A 22713-nucleotide genomic window follows, 5' to 3' on the forward strand; every position below is an offset into this window, starting at 1 on the left:
ACACTTTGGAGAAAGTGGGCACTCACCTGGTTGGCGCCCTTCATCCCATTTGTCAGGGGTGCCCCCCTGCTTGACATACAGAAACTGTGAATAAATTTGGGAGAGGTGCATAACTCCTCAGGTCTTCTGCCTGAAGAGACAAGAAGAAGAAGGACTGCCCTGCTGACTCCCTGGCCTGCACCAAGAGGACTGCACTCACTAGGACTACACCTGCTGCACACTGTGGGACTCAGCATCAGAAGGACTTTGCCTGACTCTGAAAGTCTAAGGATTGGACTCCCTGCAAGCTACAGGTTAACAGAGCCCACACGCATCATCTCCACCAAGAGTCCCCATCCTGGAGTGCGTCCAGTGGACTTTTAAGGATGTGGCCAGGTGCACTGTAAGAATGTTAGTCCAGACATTAAAAGGACCATCTAGGAGATTCCAGACCTCTGGATTTGTTTTATGGACTTTAAACCCTCAAGAGAAAGTTCAGGAAGTAGTTCCTGAAGTTTGGAGAAGTTTGGAGCAACTTTTGGAAAAAGCTCCATAAGTTGACAGACCCGACGTCGAGAGCTAAGCTGGCTTTCCTCAACCTGGATTTCAGGTTCGTACCACTGAAAGCTCCAGAGCTCCAGACTTCCAGGATTTGATTGTGGCCTCGTAGAAAATCAAGTAGGTGAACCGGCACCGAATCAGGTCTGACGAAGTGCCTTGCTCGAGCTTGAGGGAAAAAACCCTAGACTAATGACTAAGGGCCTGATTTAGATCTTGTCGGAGGGGAATACTCCGTCACAAACATGACAGATATCCCGCCTGCTGTATTACGTACCCATTACATCCTATGGAGATCATGATACCGCAGACGGGACTGTAACATTTGTGACAGAGTATTCCATCCGTCAAGATCTAAATAAGGACCTAAGTGTGAAGGTAAAATTTTGACCGAGTCCCTCCCTCTTAGTGTATTCGACGAGGGCTCCATCGTAATCAACCTCAAAATCTGACTTTGTACTGGTCAAGCGCAACCAGATGTTTCAAAGTGGCGCTATATGTTTTTAAGCACTAAAAAGTGTTTATTCTTTAAAAATTCATATCTCCGGTTCCCTACATTGGATTTTTCTTGTTTTCGTGTCTATTTGTTCATAACAATATAATCTATTTACATACATTGTAGTGGGATTTTTATTGTGTGTTATGTCTTACCTATTTAATGTATTGGTGTTTTTAAATGCTTTACACACCTGTCTCCTAAGTTACGTCTGCCTGCTCGTTGCCAGCTACCAAGGGTTGAGCAAGGAAATAATGTATTCAGACCTTGTCTAAATGTTTAATTGTGTTTGTGGCCTTATTACAAGTGTTAAGTCACTACTTATCACTGCTAATAATCCACTTTCCAACAATGCCCTTGAGTAATCCTTCCAGTCTTGGCCCAATTATCAGGAGTGTGTAACCATGCTTGCAAAGTCCCTCTGAGGCTTATTTCACAACACAAAGAAGTAAGGGCCAGATTGATAGGTTGATGGATGGTACTCTGTCTGTCAGGTGGCAGGTCATTAAGTCTACCAGCCCACTAGCCTCCAAATTTAGGGATCACTGCTGGCCTCACAGTGATCTCTGCACCTTTATAGGAACTGCTGCCATAGTATAAAAAGTTTGGTGAATGGCTGCTATTGGTTTTAACAGTTGTCCACCAAACTTTCAACATTTTAATACTTCCAAAGTGCGAGTTTCCTTTTGCAAAAAAAAAGAAATAACTCCACCACACTTGGAGTTTTCTTGCAAAGTGTGGGGGTTTATTAGTCCCCCCCTCCCCCAGTGGAGACGGACAGAAAAAACTCATCAGAGTGTCCACTCTAAATAGAGTGTTCACTGCCTTTACTCTGATGACCCATTCTCAGTTGGAGGTAGCCTTCCTTTAACAGAGCAAACAGGGGCTTTGTCGACAGAAAGCTGATTGCCCACGTATCTCTAAATCATGTGGTGGTGTCACAATAAGTTTGGTGGGCAGGGTACTCTGCTGCTTTTGAAATGGAGTACCTGTCCATCCAACTCTAAATGAACCACTAAGTTACCTCTTGTGGTCTAAGCATTAGTGAACTTTACAAAGAAGATGAAAAATCAGCAGTGACGCGTGGGCAAAGGCTCACTCATTTTCCCACAGCATAATTGTATATTGTGAAGGTGGCTGTAAATGTCTTTAACCTCCTGGTTCCAGTATTGCAGAAGTCTGTTTTTGCTCAGGCTGGGGGAAACATTTACCAAAGATAGTAGCTTTGGGGTGAGTTTGCTAACTGCAGCCTAGTGCCAAAAACTCTAGGCAGTCTCTGCCTGCATCACTTCTGTTCATCTGCTGCTGGGTACTTCTGCGGTCAAAGCTGGATCAGCCCGCTCACATTTTACTTTAAAATCAAACACTGATCTGCATTGTAAATATAATGAAATAGTTTAATCAATATTTGAGCAGTAATAACCATTTAGAATGATGTGGACTGCACTGAAGCCAAGGACCCGTAAGCAGTTTCTATTAATTGTTCCTCAACAACAATGCACCAAATAGACACAAATAACTATACACTAATATGAACCCAGCACAGCAACTTCTATATGGGACTTCGTGTATAAATGTGAGAGAAAATCACACAGTGGGACTCAGGTACATGCATAAATAAAAAAGTAAATGTGAAATGAGAGCTCTCAGCAGACGTGGTGGGGTAGAAGTAGTAAATTGATTGACATTGTCCTTAGATAAAAACAAAGCCGCATTCACGTTTAGTATGGGGAAACCTGGAGGCCATGCAAAGGTGCCACAGACAGCGATTGCATAACAGCCAGAAGAAGACAAGGCAATAATTATGACAGACTACATGCTGCTTACTAGGAAACGATAATGTGCCTGTGGATGTATTCAGTGCAGGCATGGCCTCTTTCCAATACAAAAAGTGTAAGTGCTCTGAGTCTATAAGAGCCTGCCCATGTAAAGCACTGGATGGGAGACCATGCAGCCTAGTAGGGCCATGTGGGCAGTCTGTGAATATATTCATCTAGCACTGACCACTTAGAACTCCGTCTCTGTGCTGATGTATTTTAATAAGCAACTGATTGCTACTTTAGTACTAAGTATTTCTTTACTGTGAGCACTCACAAGTGCTTTTTGCTGAACTAGCAATCAGCAAAATGCCACAATAAGTATAATAATAAGAACAATTACTGCCGGTTTCCTGAAGTGCTAACAAGCAAAGTTGCTTCAGGATTACAAATGGAGAGTAGCAGTTTGCAGTGCTTTGGACCAGTGGCGGCCGGCATGGCTCACGGGTGGCGAGGCAGGGACTGTCGGAGGGGGATCACGTGGGGGAGGTGGAGGAGGATGTCCAATATTAAAAAAAATACAAAAAACAAACTTACCTATCTGCCGGGTCCCTCGTTTCTGCTCCTGCTCTCCTTGTCGAACCCGAGGAACAGGAAGCACAGCCAGGCCCCGCTGACCAATCACAATGCTGCACTGCAGCGTTGTGATTGGTCTGAGCGTCCTGTATCGACACTCAGCAGGGGAATGGGGGACTGGGTGTGTTCTTCATGCAGGCTGTAATGCAGCCTGCATGGAGAACAGGGAAAGTGCGCATCACTGTTTTGGGCAGCCCAAGAAGACCGGCCAAACAGTCATATGCACTTAAGAGTGGGGAAACCACTCCTTCCCTGCCTTGCTCCAACAGCAAAGCAGCCCCGCCCACCCGCAAAGCAGCACAAACATAAAATAATAACTCAAAGTTATTATCATTTTATGTTTCTACTTCCCACTGCTTGAACGCAGTAGGGGATGCTCTTCAGCCATAGCGAAGGAGCTGCCATTGCATTGGTCGCAGAACAGATAAGCCACTTTTTTCTTGTCTGTTACTCCCCCATAGGACACCAAATATGGTACTGAACTTTCGCCTTGACAGAATATTTCCAATAATAATTTCCATTTCCAAAGACTTCACAAATGTTATCTTCTACTTTTAGAACTCTTGCAGCAGATTGAAAATGGGAACGTATAAACGTATGCCTAATCATTTCACAAAACTGAACTACCCCACATTGGAGCCATGTTTAATTTACTATTCAAACATGGTGGACAGCTGTCTAAAAACACTAATTCAATTCAAATGTAAAATAGTAAAAAAGAAATGTGCACCAAAAAACAAGTGAGTGGCCGAGCAGCACATCGCAGTTTTTAAGAAACGCAGGGAGCAGGATGGGGTACGAGATCAGGGTAGGCAGCAAAGCATGATGGAGTAGAAAGAGCAATGCAGCTGAAGGAATACAAACAAAGCCAGGGGCTTAACACAGCCCCAGCAGCCCCCGCGGTGCCCTCTCAGCACAGTACTCAGGCAAGAGAGCTCCGGATTAAATCCCGAGCAGGGGCCTCTCCATGTACCTTTCAGGGGGGTCCCCCAAACTTTCGTTACGCCACTGAACAAAGCGGGGAGAGTAATGAACCACATGGACTCCCATGGAGTGCTCAGTACCGAATAAAAAAAGAGTCCCCTCAAGTGTGCAGTAAAAGGATACAAATCCTTCAAAGAAAATGCTGTAAAACCTAATTGCTCGTGGGTGGGAGACAAATGCAAGAATAGGAATGAAAGCCCTCGAATTGGGAGCAGTCAATATAGACTAACAACAAAGCCATCCACTCATGAGCAGGAGTCTGATCCGAAGTCCACCATGTGTGGGCCTATATTTACTACAGCTTTGCACCAGCACATGGTGATGCAAAGTTTTAAAAGGTTATTACAATCCAAAAGGTGTTTTCGGCTGGAAAGGTCGTTTTTTCTCAGCGTAAACCACCTTTGCTCTGCTTTCAAGGCATTGTTGGGGCAAGTCAGCACAAATACCTATCGGTTTTGATGCAAAGTCCAATCCACTGAAATGGACAGTCTGGCCTTTGGTTAAAAACGAATGACTCATTGAAGCAGACGTAACCAGGACAAATGTGTTTATTGCTGCAAACTGTATCCTTGTGAGTATGTCTAGGCATAGACGTGTGTGCTGGGAGGCAGAGACATTTTAAGACATGGGCAGAATTTGCAATTCCCAATGGCACCCACTTTCTCAAGGGCCTCCCTGTTAAAAGACTGGGAAAATGCAGCACTATAAATTAAAAACAGTTAGGACTATTACTATATCTTCATGGAAAATGCTTATTAACAAAGGGAAAAAGAAAACTGTATGGTTAAAAGTGTATGAATGTGCTATATCAGACCTGCACAGCTTATTGCTAGGCTTGTGAAGAAGTATCTTTTCGGCGGTGCATTTTTGAGAATCTGTTTATATTGCTCACAGCTGGTGATAAAGGAACTGGAAGTAGAATAACTATGAATCCATGTTTGGGTTCAAACCCGATTAATATTGGTGCAATCGAGATTTGAATTCAATGTCCCATGTGTACCCATCTTCTTTTGTTATGTGTTTGCCTTTGTAATGCTCTGATTGTTACCACAGGGCAATGCTGTATGTCTATAACATATTTAATATTACAGGTGAGTGTGTCTTGGAGTTAATGTTGTGTAATAGGGCATAGCATTAGTAGTGGGAGATAAATTCGGTTCCCTTAGCAGAGTTTTGCCCACTCCGCATTACGCTTGTAACGCCGACTTACGGCAAAGCAGAGTTTTTTCTTGGGCTTGGCTTGGCAAAATTGAATTGGTGAGCGCATGCGAATCACCGTCCCCTTGCGCAATTTTTGGTGACAACCAGTGAGATTTTCTCAACACAGTCATTCGCGACTGTTTGCGGTGAGAATGCTGAGACCCGAGTAGAAATTCTACTCGAGAAGCAGCAAAGAAGCAACTCCTTCTGTCGTGCCGCCTGGTGCTGTTTGCACTGATTTTGCACAAGCTCCTGGTGCTAAAAATCAGCATGATGTGCCGCTTCCGACTGCTTCTGGCACTACACAGAAGGGCTTATTTACAAGCCTCTTGCGCCACTTTTGCATCATTTTTAACATGGGAAAAGTGACGTTCAGGTGGCGCAAGGGGCTTGTAAGTAAGCCCCAGAGTTTTTAAAAACCTCCGCAGAATTCCGTGGAGTGAAACTCCATGAGTTCTGCCTACCCTTACATAGCATATTGAATTTAATAATGAGTGCTTTGAAACAACAGATGTGTTGTATGTATTGCTATACCAAGCACAAGTTTACATACCGATTTTTATTATTGTATTGTAGGGGTTCATTATGAATGTTTCCCTGGAGCTAAAGAATGTTGTATGTAATGTCTGCATGAAGCATGAGTGAGCGAGTGCATGCTCAAGTGTGGCTCTTAACTGGTATCTGTCTCTCCTAGTGTTCTACTGTTATTGCTATCCTGCTTCTTTCTGTTTTCTACTTTAACACGCAGCTACTTTGTAAATACTGACAAACTCTGACAAATGTAGACCTATAGAATTAGGTGAAATTCAAACACTGGACGGCTTATTTGCTGGTCCCTTGCGCCGTCGATACGTCACTTTTCCCCATATTAAAAGTGATGCACGGATGGCGCAAGAGGCTTGCAAATAAGCCTCTGGCATCGCTATAGCTTACATGCCTCACTACTCCTCATCAACGTACAGCACACTGCCCAAAACAAGTTGCATCAAGCCATGCGACCCCTTCTCTACTATTCATTTATATAAAATACTTTTACTATTACTCCAGCGTAATTACAATTAGTCCCAGGACTACTTACCATAACTCCATCAGAACCAAGCTTTATAAATATATTGGTGTTATGGGTCTCTTTACAGAGCTGTGGGATTAGCATGTGGCCTTACATGGAGGTCAGCCCTAACCCTAATGCTACAGTGTGACTTGACCCTTCTGTGAGAGCAGCAACATAATAATGTTGTAGGAGAGTAGGATATGCTTCACATGGGTACCCCCACTTTTTGCTGGTGTTTCACTGTTTTTCGACCTTAGTCTGGCTGTGGCCATGCTAATCGGGACCCCAGCCTAGCTGCTTCCTCTCTAAAATGGTTTCCATGTACATTAGGTACATTTCTAATTGGATTCTGGAGTGCCTTATAAGCCCCTAGTATATGGTATACTATGTACCTTGGGCATAGGTACCTCAGAGGCCTACCAGGGGCTGAAGCATGTATTATGCCGCCCCTGGTAAGCATTCCAAAATGACACCACAGGTCTGCTACTACAGCCTGGGTAAGGTGGTGCTTGCACCCCTTACAGTGGTATAGGCTACCTATATCACTACCATTGCATACACATATAAAACCTAAAAGTCACTCCTATGGCAGACTGAACAATCCTGAAGGCAGAGTGCTTGGTTTTTATGTGAGAGGGTGCCCCTGCATGAGCAGGGCCCCTATGCAGTGTACGGAGTACCTCCTCTGATGCCGTTTGTGGTGCAGCCTGACCATATACTCTTAAGTGCATTATAACCTCGCGGTAAATGCTAACTTTGGACTGGCTGCACGGAAACATGTCATGTTTGGTGTCAAACGCTTTGGAATACTACCCCCCCCCCCCCCGCCAGTTCTGGTGGCAGGGGTAGCATTCCACCCTTGGGAGGGTGAAAGAAGGAGGGGTGGAAGGGTGAAACGATAGATAGTTGGAAGGGTTTAAAGGACTAGTGCAAGGATGGAAAGGTGGAAGGAAGAATGGACAGAAGGACAAGAATGGATGGATGGGTGACTGTATGAATGCACATGTTAATGTTTTGATAGGTGGATGGGTGAAATGGATGGATGAAAAAAGTATGGTTGGATGGGGATGTGCGGTGATGGAAAGGCCAAGGATGGATGAATGATGAAATGATGGCAGGGGGAATGGATGGATGGAAGAAGGAAGAGAGAGTTAAAGGGACTCTTCTAAGAAGAGTAGGTTTTCTCGGTTTTGCATGTGTGTCATGATTAGAGGTTGGGTCAAGTGGCGGAACATTTTATTTATTTCTACTTCCTTTGACTTCATCATAAAATGCATGCCAGGTTTCAATGCGTAGGTTTTGTTGAGATACTCTACTGTTTATTGTCATTTAGATTAATTCTCCCCTTCTGTCCCAAGAACCATACGAACTTGTCTGTCTAGCCATCCTAATTTAGGTCATAGTGGTCAATACTGCTAAGCTGCCCCAAAGTTGTTTTTGGGGACTGGTGGAGCCGCTGTTAATAATTTTGCTCCTGTGGATCAGTTCAGGCCAAGTAGCATTGTTTCTGGCCTTGTGAACTCTAAATGGGTCTTACATTGTGGAGCTTGATTTCTTGATCCTACTGTGGACCTGTCGTCTCCTGGCTTCTGCCTTCACCCAGGGGTTTCCTCAAGAGCCACTCCACAGCCTGCCAGCAGAGTACCCTCCCTGTGGCACTCCTCATGGCTTTGGTCATCTTTGAGGGCACCTGTGTGTCAGCTGGGGAGTCAGTGTCCTCCTCCTGATGGAGGTCATCCATATGCAAGCCCATTCCACAGAAGATTCAGAGGAACCCTTCAGGGCACCCACCCAGCAAACCTATCCCTCTATTGTCTATAAGGAGGAAGTAAAGCAATCAGCACCCCCTGGTCCTGGAGGAACCCTCCTAGTCCCTCGGTGCAAGTCGAAATCAAAGTCGGTCCATCTCTCCTTGCAGTGGAGTAATGTAGCTTCACTTTCCAGCTGTACATTTTCCTGTATCCTCCGTCAAGTCAGTTCATAGCATTCATTCCCTTGTGCAGGGGTTTTTAAGTGGTGGAGGACAGTTCTGCAAGGAAGGCCCCTCTGTCAAATTCTAGGGTTCTACATCATTACTCCACCTTTGCCTCAACCTTCTTACTTGGTTTCTGGGACATTAAACATGATGGCTTTAAGTGGTCAATGGAAAAACCTTCCATTAGGGCTTCAGCCGAGCACCCAACTGATACAGCTGCCTGATTCCCTCCACCAAAGCTTCAAAGGAGAGTCTCTCTTGTGTTTATCCTCATAGGTGTGTCCTTCCTCCTTTTGTCTGTTGCCTTGGGCCTGCCCTGATTAGGTGCTTTGTGAATAGGTATTTAGCACATGCAGATTTCCTCTGCAACCCTTTCTTTCCCAGGAACTGGGCTAAGTGCTAGCAAATGGCTCTGTTGTTTAGTTAAGTATATTAGTTGTAGATATCTGTACCACTAAGTAAGATACAGTATAGCCCAGCCGCTGCAGTTAAGAACGATGGGGCGGTGGGGCCGGCTGGGAGGGATTTCGAGAGACGACCACGAGGGAAAATTAATTACTTATTTGATTTTCCCTTGTGGTCGTCTCTCGAAATTGCCCCCCCCCCCCCCCAGCCAGCCCCATTATATCACCGCTCTTACCTGCAGTGGCCGTGGCTGCTATAGTCTCTTCCACGAACAAGAGTTTCCTGTCCTGGTCATCAGTTGATGATGCCCAATTCGAGCACTTCATCCCAATTGTCACTACTCACTCACAACACATTGATGAGTGTTACCAACAATGAAAATACAGACATGTAAGAGAGCATGTTACTAACAGCATATTTATTTGGCTAGCACTAAACACTGAATTTTCTAAGCACTGACAGACTTAAAGGTTTTGGAGAGTGGCCTTAATGTTTCAACTGCTCAATCATCAAGCCATTCTTGTTCCAAAAAAACAAACTGGTAAGTTTATTTTTGGAACAAAAATACTTTGACACCCTGAGAGCCTCTCCCAGGGTGATGAATTAATGCGTTTAAAGCTTGGAACTGCCAGGATTTCCCTGGCAGTCACAAACTGAATAAAATACATCAGCCAGTGAGCCCTTCATAGAGTGAACTGTCTGTTGCACATACAGCGACGCCCTCTAGCTTGTTGGACTGTTGGTGGATGGTTTCCAATGCCAAAAGCAAAAGGGCCATTGGAAACATGACCATCCACCTGGATCAAAATAGAGTGGGAGGGCCACCAGTGAGGTGGACATGTTGCTCCTTATAGTTTGCAACTGAGTACTAAATCAGACCATTAGTCTTTTACCCTTGCAAGGTTGATAAAATGAGCACTACTAAGGTATGAAATAGCACCCATTACTTGAGCTTCTGGAGGCTATTTAGTTTTTGGTGTATTCTAAATAGTGTTTTATATAAATTAGAACAAATTTGAAAATAAAAAAAGGCAAAATGTTGATTAAGAAAGTCAAACAAAATGGGATTAGCTACTGTACTAAAACCAAAATATTTTTCATCCTCCAGACAATACTTTTTGCATCCAGTCTATGCCAAATTCTACTTGATGCACAAATCCATTGTCTACTTGTATATGTTTGGAATAAGCAAGCATCATACTTATGAGGTGAGTAACATGGCACTGGATCACCTCCTAAATGCCTCACTCTCTTTAACATTCTTTGACACCTCTGGCCAGCATCGCCAAAAGCTTCGGACTCAACATCATATCCTACACAGACGAAACACAACTCACCCTCTCCTTTCAAGAAGACACCACCAACACCAAGACCAACTTCCAACACTGCATGACAGACGTCACTACTTGGATACAAGACAACTGCCTGAAGCTCAACTTTGACAAGACAGAGGTAATGATATTTGGAAACAAATGCTCCCCATGGAAACATCCTGATGACCCTCAGAACTAGTACCTACTCCTACCCCCACTGACCATGCTAGGAACCTAGGCATCATTCTGGCCAACAAGCTAACCATGGCAACTCAGGTAAATTCTGCCTCCTCCTCCTCCTGCTTCTTCATCCTTTGCATGCGTCATAAGATATTCAAATGGCTACCCCACAACTCAAGATGCACCATCACTCAAGCTCTCATCTCCAGCCAACTGGGCTGCGGCAACACTCTCTAAGCCAACATTGCAGCTCTCCTACTCCGATGATCATAGACCACACAAATTGCCTCAGCTAGACTTGTCCTGGATCTCCCTAGACAAGCCCACATTAACCCCTACCTCAGGGAACTCCCCTGATTCCCTGTACAGAAAAGATGCCAATTCCTGACCCATGCATACAAGGCCCTACACAACTGCAGGCCCGCCTACTTAACAACTGCCTGATCTTCCATCAGACCACGAGACACCTCCACTCCACGTCTCTTTCTCTAACACTCAACCCCTGCATCCGATATAGCAGATACAGAGGTCGCTCCTCCACCTACTTAGCAGCAAAGACATGGAATGAGCTATCCTTTCTTCTATGGACCTCCCCATCTTTTTCAGAGTTCTGAAAGTCCCTGAAGGCCTGGCTATTCGTTTAATCAACTGGACCCTGCCAGCACCTGGATACCCTCACTGCGACAAGAAGCACTCTACAAATCTACTGATTGATTGAACAGCTCTGTACTGGGTATAGTTTTCCTGCCTTGTCTGAATGAGATCCTTAAAATGAGGCCCCTCGGCCTTTCATGAACACAGGTTTCTCAGAAGTTCTCACAAGGTCTCTATGCTCGTCAGTACCTGTTTACATGAAGGCATCAGAATTAGCATTCACAAGGGCATTCTGCACTCTCTATACATAACAAAATAATGTTCCCTATTGATGGTCCCAATTTTAAGTACACATTGCGTTGCAAACTTTCTCCTCAACATTTCATCAAAGTCAACCTGGACCTATCTTTCAATTTACTATTATATGCACCTCCATTTCTGTGTATAAACACCCCTTTTGAACATTAAAGCGAGCCCTTTCTTTACAAACTGATTGCATTTGATTGGTTTAAGTGCTGTGGGTGGCTCAAGCGTTTCTCTTCTGAACTAACTACATATATTAAGTGCCTAATATCTAGAAGTTTTCAGGTGCTGATCGTAGGAATTTTTTTAATATAATGGGACAACCCTGTGTCCATCAGAACCCGGGCTAGCCAGTCTGTCTTCGCATTCACTGCCATACTTCAGAAGGGTCATCTTGAAGCTGATTAGTTGAGCCCGGGCCTTCCTTCTCTTTTTCAATTCAATCTGCAGCATGGATTAGGACACGGAGGATGCATAATTATTTATGGCCCTCTCAGAATCTAAGAAGCTCTACCGATACTTTGAATTGAGGATATAACTGCTGGTGATTAACAGTTGCTCATGTACTCCATCTGGACAAGGAGGTGTAAAGGTTCACAATTTTATTTGCTTTGGCTATCTACAGGGTGTATACCTGTCCTGAGGAAGACCCCTTGTGATGTTCCTACATTAACACACATATGCTTAGTCGAAACGTCAATGCTTCACTAATCCATGTCCTGAGTTACTTCACCTTCTAAGTCAATGTCAAGGTTTAAAAAGAGTGGAAGTTGAACTATATATGTTGAAATAGGACAGATTTCTATGTATTTTTTAGTTTAATTGTTTTTTATTTGTACTTTTAATTGCTTGTAAATATTTATTGCATATTATCGCACTTTACATCATATCACTCCTTTGATTCATGTTGTTTGTCCTGTGATTTAATTGTGTAACAGCCATAGATAATATGATAACTTCAAATGATATATAAATATAATACATATTCAGTATGTCTTGTGTTTAGTGTGCTTTGACTTCTACTTCTACTTCAAAATAGAGGAATTCTATTTTATGAATTGTCTCTGAGTATTTTTGTTATTTAGACTAAGCAATTGAATGACCAAATTGAACACATTGTAGTACTTAGCAATCATAGGGAATCTGCAGATGCACAAATTAATTATCTGGTGGGCAGTACCCCAAAAAAATCCTACACAGGACAAAAGACAAAAAGGGCCTTAGGAAGATTAGGTTCACCTTGAGTTAATTTCTTCAAAAGAGGCTAGTATCGAGCCAACTCTGAATACCATGGACAAATCTGTCAAGGCCTTATATGTAAAAAAGATAAGCAATGGCGTGCCTTTGAACTTAGCGAATTACAAGGAGCACAAAGAAGAAATTCCGCATGACTTCTGAGACTATGATGGGTGTTGGACTTGGCCCTTTTTGTAGGGTCATCCCTGAACTTTTTGCCTTCCTCCTAGCCTTTTTTCTGACATGGTGTTGGTGGTTCTTGGACTCTGGGCCCTTTAGCACTGCTGTTGAGTGTAAAGTGTGTGTGCTCTCTGTGGTAAACATGGTAAGATTGGTCTACACCTGTTTGGCATATTTAATTTACCTGTCAGTTCCTTGTAAAGTGGTATCTCAGATACCCGAGGCCGGTAAATTAAATACTACTGGTGGGCTTGCAGCGCTGATTGCGCCACTCACCAAAGTAGCCTTTCAAACCTGTCTCAGGCCTCTTCCATTGCAAGGCCTGTGTACACAGTGTTACTGCCGCTGTGATGTGGCACCTAAAGTGTGTGCCACATCTGTGACCCCCCTTTTACTACATGTCACTCACCCCTAAGGTTGGCCCTAGCTAGCCCTATGGGCAGGGTGCATTGAAGGTAAAAGGTAGGACATGTACCTTAAGTGTGTGACATGTCCTGGTAGTGACAAACAGCCATTTTGGTTTCTCACTGCTATGGGGCTGCCCTCCCATAGAAATGCATTGGGGATTTCCTGATAAGTGTTTCAGTGGTAATTCCTGCTATGAGAGGAGCAGCGTGGTCATGTTTGGTATGGTTGGAATAGTAATAATAAATGCTGCGCAATGGTGTGCGCAGATTTATTATCACTATTTTAGAAATGCCACTTCTAGAAGTTGGCATTTCTGTGTGCTATGTGTCTGCCTGCCTGATGTGTATTGCATGTCTGGCCTTGGAGTGATAGGGGCTGGTGAGGTGCGTGTGGCTCCAGGGAGGGCAGGGTGAGTCAGCGCAGGGCTGAATGGGAGATCGGCATTTGGAGTAGTGGGAGGAGTAGTCCCCAACCCTGAATAGGTCTGTGCCTGCCTAGGTGAATTCTGGCTCCGCCCCCCTGTGGCGTGTCTGATGACAGTGCCCCAACCTCACAAAGGAGGGTGGGAGCCCAGTAAACAAAGTGCTTCAAACCCCCCAGATCCAGTTGAGGCTGGATTCCCCCAAGCCCAGTGCCAGGGCAGACAAAGAAAATGCTGTATAAATATTGGGGCTGTGACCCCATGTATGGTGTGCTTTACTTGTGCTTATTTAATAGCGGTACCCCACCCCGCACTGAGGAACTGCCGAAGGGAACCGCCGCGGCCCGACCCAGAAGGCAGGCAACTTGCCTGGTTGTGGGCGGCGCCGCAAGAGAGAGATGCCGTCGACCTTCTGGCAGGAGCCCAGCCTGCCTTCTGGTAGGCAGCAGAAGTGGCCGGTGGAGAGAGGAAGCTAGGCGTGACGGTGCCTGACGGTAGGTGGGGCTCCCCGTGCGGAAGAGGAGAGCCCCGCGTGTCTGCTGAAGTCAGGAAGGCAGAGACAAGCCCTGGTCAGTAGGGCTGGCCGAGGCACCCTGCTGATGCCGGTTGGAGGAATGACCGGAGCCTCGTCGGTGCCCTGAGTGAAATCTGGTGCATTTGCTGAAACCGGTGGCAGGCGCCTACAAGGATTCCTGGTGGGGCTGCGCTGGAGCCTTCTTCCTTTTCTTCGTGCAGCGAAGGCACCAGGAGAAGCCCCGGTGTGTGGGGGCAAAACGGAGCAGTGTTGACTCTCCTGGAGGCACCGTGGTGCCAGTGCAAATTCATTTTGGGCGCAGTGTAGTGCCTGTTGTCTTCAGCTGCCCTGCAGGAGAGTGGGCAGCTTCAACGTGGAGCACATTGTTTTTAGGGCCCCAGTAGGGGCCCAGGAGGTGCAGTGGTGCCAGGTCTAATTGCTACAGCTGCATCGCGAGAGAGAGTGGGCAGCTACAACGTGGGGCATTTTTCTTTTTCTTGAGATGAAGAAGAGAGATACAGTCCTCTGCCCCAGGGCATTGCGCACATTGCTTTTCTGCAGTGGCAGCCAAAGGGGCCAGTGGAAGGCCCCAGTTACAAGCCCTGACATTCTGGACAAAGGGGCATTGGGCCCCCTCGTGAAAGGCCAGTTTTGGTAGGGCCCAAGGCCCTAATGTTGTGCCTACTGTGATGATGCAGAATGTGTTTATGTTAGAATGTTTATGCATAAGGTGATCATGCCTACAGATATGGCATAATGTGTTCATGCTAGGAGGTTTATGCATAATGTGGTTATGCCTAATATGGTTGTTGCATTATGTGTTAAGCTGATGAGGATGCCAAATGTTATGCATAATGTGTTTTATGCCAAAGTGATGCAAACATAATGTGTTTATGTTGCATGTGATACTGCTAAGTACAGTATGGTACAAGTGGTTACTGGTTGTGGTTTATATATGCTACTAATGCTTTCTAAAGGTTCTGACAGTGGCCCGATCGGCCCTGTCCTGTATATAATCCCCTGTGAACATTGCCTAGTGCCAGGTGGCACAGTGTACATTGTGTGATTATGATTCTAATGTGTTTTGGATAATACAAGGGCTATTTTTATATAACCTTGCATGGAGTTTCTTTTGTGGTGTGCCTAGTGTGTTGCTGCTGTGTGAGTGTGTTGCGCAAATGCTTTACACATTGCCTCTGGAATAAGCCTGACTGCTCGTGCCAAGTTACCAAGGGGGTGAGCAGGGGTTATCTTCAGCATGTAACTCCCTTGTCCTGACTAGAGTGGTGGTTTCTGCCTGGCTTAGGCGCAATCCCTAGCTGACCAGAAACCCCATTTCTAACAATGGGGGATGTAGAATTTTACTGAATCTGAAAATGTAACGCCTAATTCATTTTTTTTTGGCATCATGAGGGCTTCAATTAAAATCGATTTTAATGAACATGGGGCTCCAAAATATGTTTTGCCCAGGGTCCCAAAAATCATTGCGATGTCTTTGCTGGAATATATGGTTCCAAAACAAATCCTTTGTTACATATGGCACCCTCACCTCTGCACCAAGATGTGATTCTGTGTGTCGCACAATGAAGCCTGTTTGTGTACTGCAGAGTGGGTGATAAAAACAACACACCAATCTTAGTAGACATGGCTGTACACTATGTTTTCCACTTTGTGCAGGAATAATCAAAGTATTGCCCAGTGGCCATTTACGGCCTTCCTGGCCTTCCCATGTGGCCCTTAGTGAACAGCTGCACTGTATTGAGCCATTTAAAACAAGTGAATATTTTCAAACCTGAACCTAGAAACATTTGTGCCTCCCCTTGCCCTGACAGAAATGCCATTATTAAAACAAGAGGCAAGTCTGTCAATTGCACCCTCTGTGTGGCCTAGGTTGTTAATATACATGGAACGTTGTAGTTTAATAAATCAAACAAATCCTGAACTCACATATTTCAAGGATCATGAAAAAAATTTAGGCAACATTTGTTGAGGATAATAAAGTTTGGTCAAATCTGGAAGTCATGATTGATCCTAGGTTTTCGGGTTTCACATTGGGCAATTCAGCCACTAGCTTGGTATCTCTTTACCTCTCCGATTCTACATTAAAAGTTAATGCTTTATTTTGAATTCTTGGCCCAAGAGGTTAGAACTTGGGTGGCAGACAGGAGCTGCATGAAGGCTCGTGTTGTTTTGGGCTTGAGGGTTCAAAAGAAAATCCAGCTGAGCCAGAGCCAGGCATCTGGCTGATGCCCTTAGTGGCTAACCCACCTCTTTCTCATAATGGCAGTTAAAGGGGCTAAAGAACAGAAAGGATGTGATTAGCCTATCATCAAACAATTTGGTGGAGCAGTAGTTGCCAACACCACAGTGCAGGACTCCCTGTTTCAAGATTTTTAGCTTTATCGCTCCACCATATTTTAGATAGTGGACTATTAGACTGGATGTTCTCTCTACCCCAGGTTCGTTGGGTTTTCAGTCCTGTTTGTTTAACACATACTTACTAGTGTTTTGTTTGATTTACATTTTTCCTATCATTGTTAAAATAGGCAGAGCAATATGTTCAGAATCTGATTACCCAAGAACGCGCAATTTATCACAAGGGAAGTCCAAGATTAATAAGCAACATGCCGTCTGGTTCTGCATTTTTCATCTTGCCGATTACACAAGAAGTGATGTTTGAATGTTTCTGATGATGAGACTGAATCTACTCTCATGAAAGAAATGCCACTGTGCTATGGACATGCTCATAGGTTAAATCCAGTATTTGTAAAGCGCAAACTACTCAACCATAAGGTCTCAAGGAACTGGAGTGCCGTCGGGTAGATTAAGTGAGCTATTGCCCAGGGTCACATGGTGCTGAGCTGCTGCCGGTTCTGGGATCGAACCGCGAGCCTTGCACCCTGGAGTCAGTCGCCTTGGTAGCTGCGCCACACCTCTCCCATGCAGAGTCTGCAGTCAGCATATTTTGTCAAACTGGTTAAGATACGATTGGCTGTTAACACTGTTATGTCTCCTAGTGCCATGGTTAACACTTTTCCACTGTAGGATGACTAGTGATAGAGGTTGGATATGTGAGTCTACCTATCTCAGTGAGTTCCACATCTTGTTTGCGTGACTTGCCTTTCTCAAAAAAATATATAGCACTCACTACCTTAACAGAGCCCATTTCTAAGCACTACTAATGATAATAGATATGAAACTACAGGCATACGAGAATGTGAGGCCTAAGATTCTGCTTCATTCCAGTTCAATATTAAAGTTACTTTCCTTTGTACAATTGACTCACCAAAGGTAGCGATAGTAAACAGAGAAGGCTTACCCCAGGGCGTGATAGAGGGATAGCAACTCTGACACAGGCTAACACACTATTGTCAAATCCATGACTCTCAGTTTAATTCAGAGGGCAGTATGGAACGAAACCCCAAACTCTTTGTTAACAGCATGTACATGCTTCACTTTACCTGTGCCTTTCTTTATCCCTGCCACCGAGCCCTCATTCTGCATGCTTCATTGCGGTTCTCGGCCACAACAAAGGCCATACTTTTTGGCCTTTGTGCAAAGTAGCACAGCAGATTTGATTGCTGCCCTGCAATGCGTGCAAATTGGCAAATCTGGCACATTAAGTATTGAGAACAATAGGTTTGCTTACTGCCAGTTAAAGGTGTAAGTAGCAAGATCTGACAATGAATTAAGGCGGTCCAAAACCACAAAGATTTTGTCTTACAAAAATCCTTGTGAATGGCGCTATGACTGCCCTGAATTTGAAAAGTTGTGCACTTGTGATTTTCTTTTTTAAAATTAGGGTTTCTGTGGGCCTTAAAGGCTGCTGAGAGAAACAAAATACCAACACCCATATATAAATACATCGAAAGTCAGATGTAAACTTTTTAAGCAAACATGAGGATTTGTGCATTGCCTCAAACACTGAAGAACAAATAGATGTATGTGCGTGGTAAGGTGCTGTGCTTTTGTTTCTGCAGTGACGCAGCCCGAGGGGGGGGGGGGGGGGCAGGACAAATTGAGCTGGGACATTTGCCCTCTCTGACCCTCCTCTAGGGATGCCACTGTTGGCAGTCATCAGGCAACCTTTCTAGTTTGTCTACACACGGAAAACTGGACAAACGACGCGTAGGCCACAACTACACATGTCTAGGTTCATGTGATAAAAACTTTACACACCAGTTGTTGAAATTTACAATTTCACAGGAAAAGAAGAGGTCAAGTGACAAACGTTTACAGTTCATGAAATTCTGAATATTTTGAATATCACACTATTTCGTTTCTGCACAAAAATTAATTATTGAAAAACACGTTTTTTTCTGCTGGTGGATTCTTCTTCTCCAGAAAAAAAGATTGTTTTTGCAAATGTTTACTCCGCTCAGCCCAATATTCGGTAGGCTTTTCCCACATTCTTTTTTTTTTTAAGAAGCTATCTTTGATTCCATTTATTTATTCATTTATGTGTTTGCTTATTTATTTATGTACATCTTTTTCTGCCACTGGCACTACTTGTTTGCCAGCGGCAATGCTTTTTCTAGTTCTAAATTAAAAAAAAATGCGAAATAATGCCGGTACAGGATGATTGTTGCACAGATTTTCTTCGTGTGTTATGAAAGGGAATTAATAGCTCCCGCCCAGAATTAATACAGCTATTCATCACTTTGCGAAGATTACAATTAGAACTCTAGAGACATTTCCCTTCTATCGGCAGAGCATGGTATCGGCTTGATTAATAGGAAATAACATCGCGTCAATGGCGGATTGTGCCAGGGAAGCAAGGGGATCTGATTAAAAAGTGAAATATTATTGTTTATGAATATGAGTGTAGTGTGTGTTCTAGTCTCGCACGCTGCGTGATGACGCGGCGCGCGAGAGGAGAACGCGGGCGGGAGCACTGCGCATGCGCGAGCCGCGAGGCGCGGAGATAGAGCCCGCCGCAGCGCGAGAAGGTTGTGTGGCCCGGCGCTCTAATGTGTATTTGTAGTTGCTTAATAAATAGTGTTGTTCTACACAGCCTGCATCCTGTGCTGTTTGAGAGTACATACCAGCATCATTACAGTGGCGACGAGGATGGGATTGCTGCAATCTTAGCCAGCTGAAGGACCCTGAACCACCGACAGGGAGCACAGGCCAAGGCAACAGTAACAAGCAAAAGGGGAGGACAAGAAACGGAGCGGTCCCCAAAGAACACACACGAAGAGTGCGGCAGAGGCAGTGAACACAAGGTACAGACCACGTGCAGAGGCCTATAGACAGGGGCGCAACTGCGATAAACACACGTGAAGCCCAGTCGCAGAGGTACAGACCACGTGCAGAGACCTATAGACGACGCGCAACTGCGATAAGCACACGGGAAGCCCAGTCGCAGAGACCCTGGCGGAAGCGGCAGCAAGCAGCGAAGGGGGGCCAAAAGAGAAGCGACAGCAGGAGCAGGGAAGACCAGAGCGGGGAGACACACCGGGAAGTCCAAGAGGCCCAGGCGCTGCGCCAAGTAGGAGGGAAGAGATGAGCACCCAAGGGTCCTCGCTAACGGCGCTCATACCATTTCTGCCAAGACCGGGAGAACCCCAAATGAAGTGGGAGGACTGGCGGGAATATTTTAAGAACTACCTGGCGGCCCTCGAAGATGAGAACGGTGAAGAGTTCCCCAGCGCGAGGAAGAAAAGAATACTCCTGCATAATTTAGGCCCGGAAGGCATAAGAGTCTACCAGAATCTAGTACCGCCACTCAGGCAAAACGCGGACGATGACGTATTCAAGCACGCCATGGAGGACCTTGATGCCCACTACCGCCCGGCGGTGAGTGTCTCTATAGACAGGTACAACTTCCAACAGAGGAAACAGGAGCCGGGAGAAACCATCAATGAATACGTGGCAGCCTTGAAGAAACTGGCAGTGACTTGCAAATATGGAGCCCTGCACGATGAGTTCATCAAAGACCAAATCGTCATGCATACCACGAATAAAAGTGTGCAAGATAAACTGTGGGCGAATAGCGAGGCGCCTCTGAAAGATGTAATAGCGATGGTGAAGAAAGCGGAGTTGACCAAACGGTGTGCGGAGGCAGCAAAACGGGAAGTGGTCCCCAAAGTCATGGTGAACAGAGTGGATGAAGCAGATGCGCAAGGAAGAAGCAGGCAACCGGCGCAGGAGGGCAGAGGACCCCCGAAGTGGAAAGGGAAGACGGGCCAAACGGGGAAGCAGGCAAAAGACAACAACGGAGCCTGTTACAGATGCGGCAGTCCCGCACACGCAGCCCAGGACAAGAGATGCCCCGCGTTCCGGGCGAAGTGTATGTTCTGCGGCATAATGGGTCACTACGAGAAAGTATGCCGGAGGAAAACGAAGAGACCGTGGTGAAGTATGTGGAGCAAGAGATACAAGGAGAGGAAGAAGAGCAAGAGGAAGACGTGGAGATCCTGTGCATTGAGGATCAGGTGCTCGGGATAGACGGGAAAAGAACCCGCAAACCCCAATGCGACATGACGATTGGAGGGGTGAACATCCAAATAGTAATAGACTCGGGGTCTCCATACACCATCATCCAGAGAACAGTATGGAAGGAGCAGTTCGAACCTACGCTGGGACCGAAGCTGGAACCCCCAGACATTCGGCCGGTAACGTACACAGGAGATCCAATACCCATGGTAGGGTACCGGAAACTGACCTTTGAATTCCGGGGAAGACAAGCTGAGTGCAAGCTATACATAGCGGAGAAAGGCCCCTCTGTACTGTGATGGATGGACCAAGGGGATCTAGGGATCAAACTAGATCCGGGAGGCGACACACAAGTCCTCTTGACAGCGCCAGGGAGCTGGCCGGTACTGGAAGCAATGAAGCACAAATTCCCGAAGGTGTTTGGAGGAAAGGTGGGGAAACTGGAGAAATTTACACACAGGATAGTACTTAAGGAAAACTCCAGCCCGGTGTCCCACAAAGTCAGGAACATACCCTTGGCGGTGAGAGAAGCGGTGCAGACGGAGCTACACAGGTTGGAAAAAGAGGGAATAATAGAGCCGATCGACAGTGCGGAATGGCTTGCCCCCCTGGTAGTGGCGATGAAACCCAACGGGAAAGTCCGTCTCTGTGTGGACCTTAGGGAACTAAACAAGTGCCTCATAGTAGAGAAATTCCCGCTACCTCGTATTGAGGAAATGCTAGCCAAGACCAAAGGGATAAAATGGTTCTCCACCATCGACCTAACGTCCGCATATCACCAAATAGACCTGCATCCATCAAGCTGGAAGTTGACATCGTTTATCACACCCTTTGGGTGCTACCAATTTCGGAGAATGCCATTTGGACTAGCATCCGCAGCAGCGGTGTTCCAAAAGCTGATGCATCGGCTGTTTCAGGACATTGAAGGCGTCCAGTACTTTCAGGATGACATACTCGTGATGGGGACAGACAGAAGAGACCACGACGAGAGGTTAGAGAAAGTACTCAGAGTGCTAGAGGACAAAGGCCTGACGGCGAAATGGGAAAAGTGCAGGCTGGGAATGACATCAGTCACCTACCTGGGGCACGAAATAGGAGGTCATGGCATCACACCCAAAAGGGCGAATGTGGAAGCGATATGCAAGGCGACCGCACCCAACAACAAAGAGGAAGTGAGGTCCTTCTTAGGGATGGCCGAGTACTACAGCAAATTCGTGCCACACTTCGCCACCAAGACCCATCACCTTCGACAACTAACAAGGGACAAAACAACCTACCAATGGACAGAAGACACACAGAAGGAATTCGAGACACTGAAAAAGGACATCAGTCAAGCAGTACCTTTGCAAGGGTATGACCCTCATGGTCGGTCGATTCTGACGACAGATGCCAGCGAGAAAGGCCTAGGAGCTGTGCTCATGCAGGAAAGGAGCGATGGACAGGTGGAAACACTCAGCTTCGCGTCCAGAATCCTATCACCCACGGAGCAGAAATATAGTGTGATTGAGAAAGAGATGCTAGCGGTGGTGTGGGCGATGGGAAAATATCGCCAATTCCTATGGGGCACAAGATTCTTGCTGAAAACAGACCACAAGCCACTGGTAAAGGTGCTCACCTCAAGCGGGCATGCAGGGGACACACCCCGCATAGCGAAAATGACACTCAAACTGCTGGAGTACCAGTACGATGTGGAGTACATCCCGGGGACGAGGAACAAAGTGGCAGACTATCTCAGCCGAGCAGCAGCTATGGAAGGTGCCCCAGACATGATGCCCGAAGAAGACGAGATGGTGGCAGTAATGGATGACCCCGAGAGGGTGATAAGCAAACAAGAATGGATACAAGCATATGAAGAGGACGAGGACATCCGCAAGGTCAAGGAACACATAATAAAGGGATGGCCAGAGAAGAGACGGTTAGGAGAGGCTCTCCGGAAGTATTTCGAAGTGCGAGAAGAGTTATCGGTAGGAAACAAAGGAATATTCCTGTACAGAAGAGACAAAGTGGTCCCTCCAGACACAGTGGTCCCCCGATTACTCGCAATGCTACACGAAGGGCACTTGGGAATCGTAAAATCAAAGGCGA

The sequence above is a fragment of the Triturus cristatus genome, chromosome 1_1 (genome assembly GCF_964204655.1).
Source record: "Triturus cristatus chromosome 1_1, aTriCri1.1, whole genome shotgun sequence".
Lineage (NCBI taxonomy): Eukaryota > Metazoa > Chordata > Amphibia > Caudata > Salamandridae > Triturus > Triturus cristatus.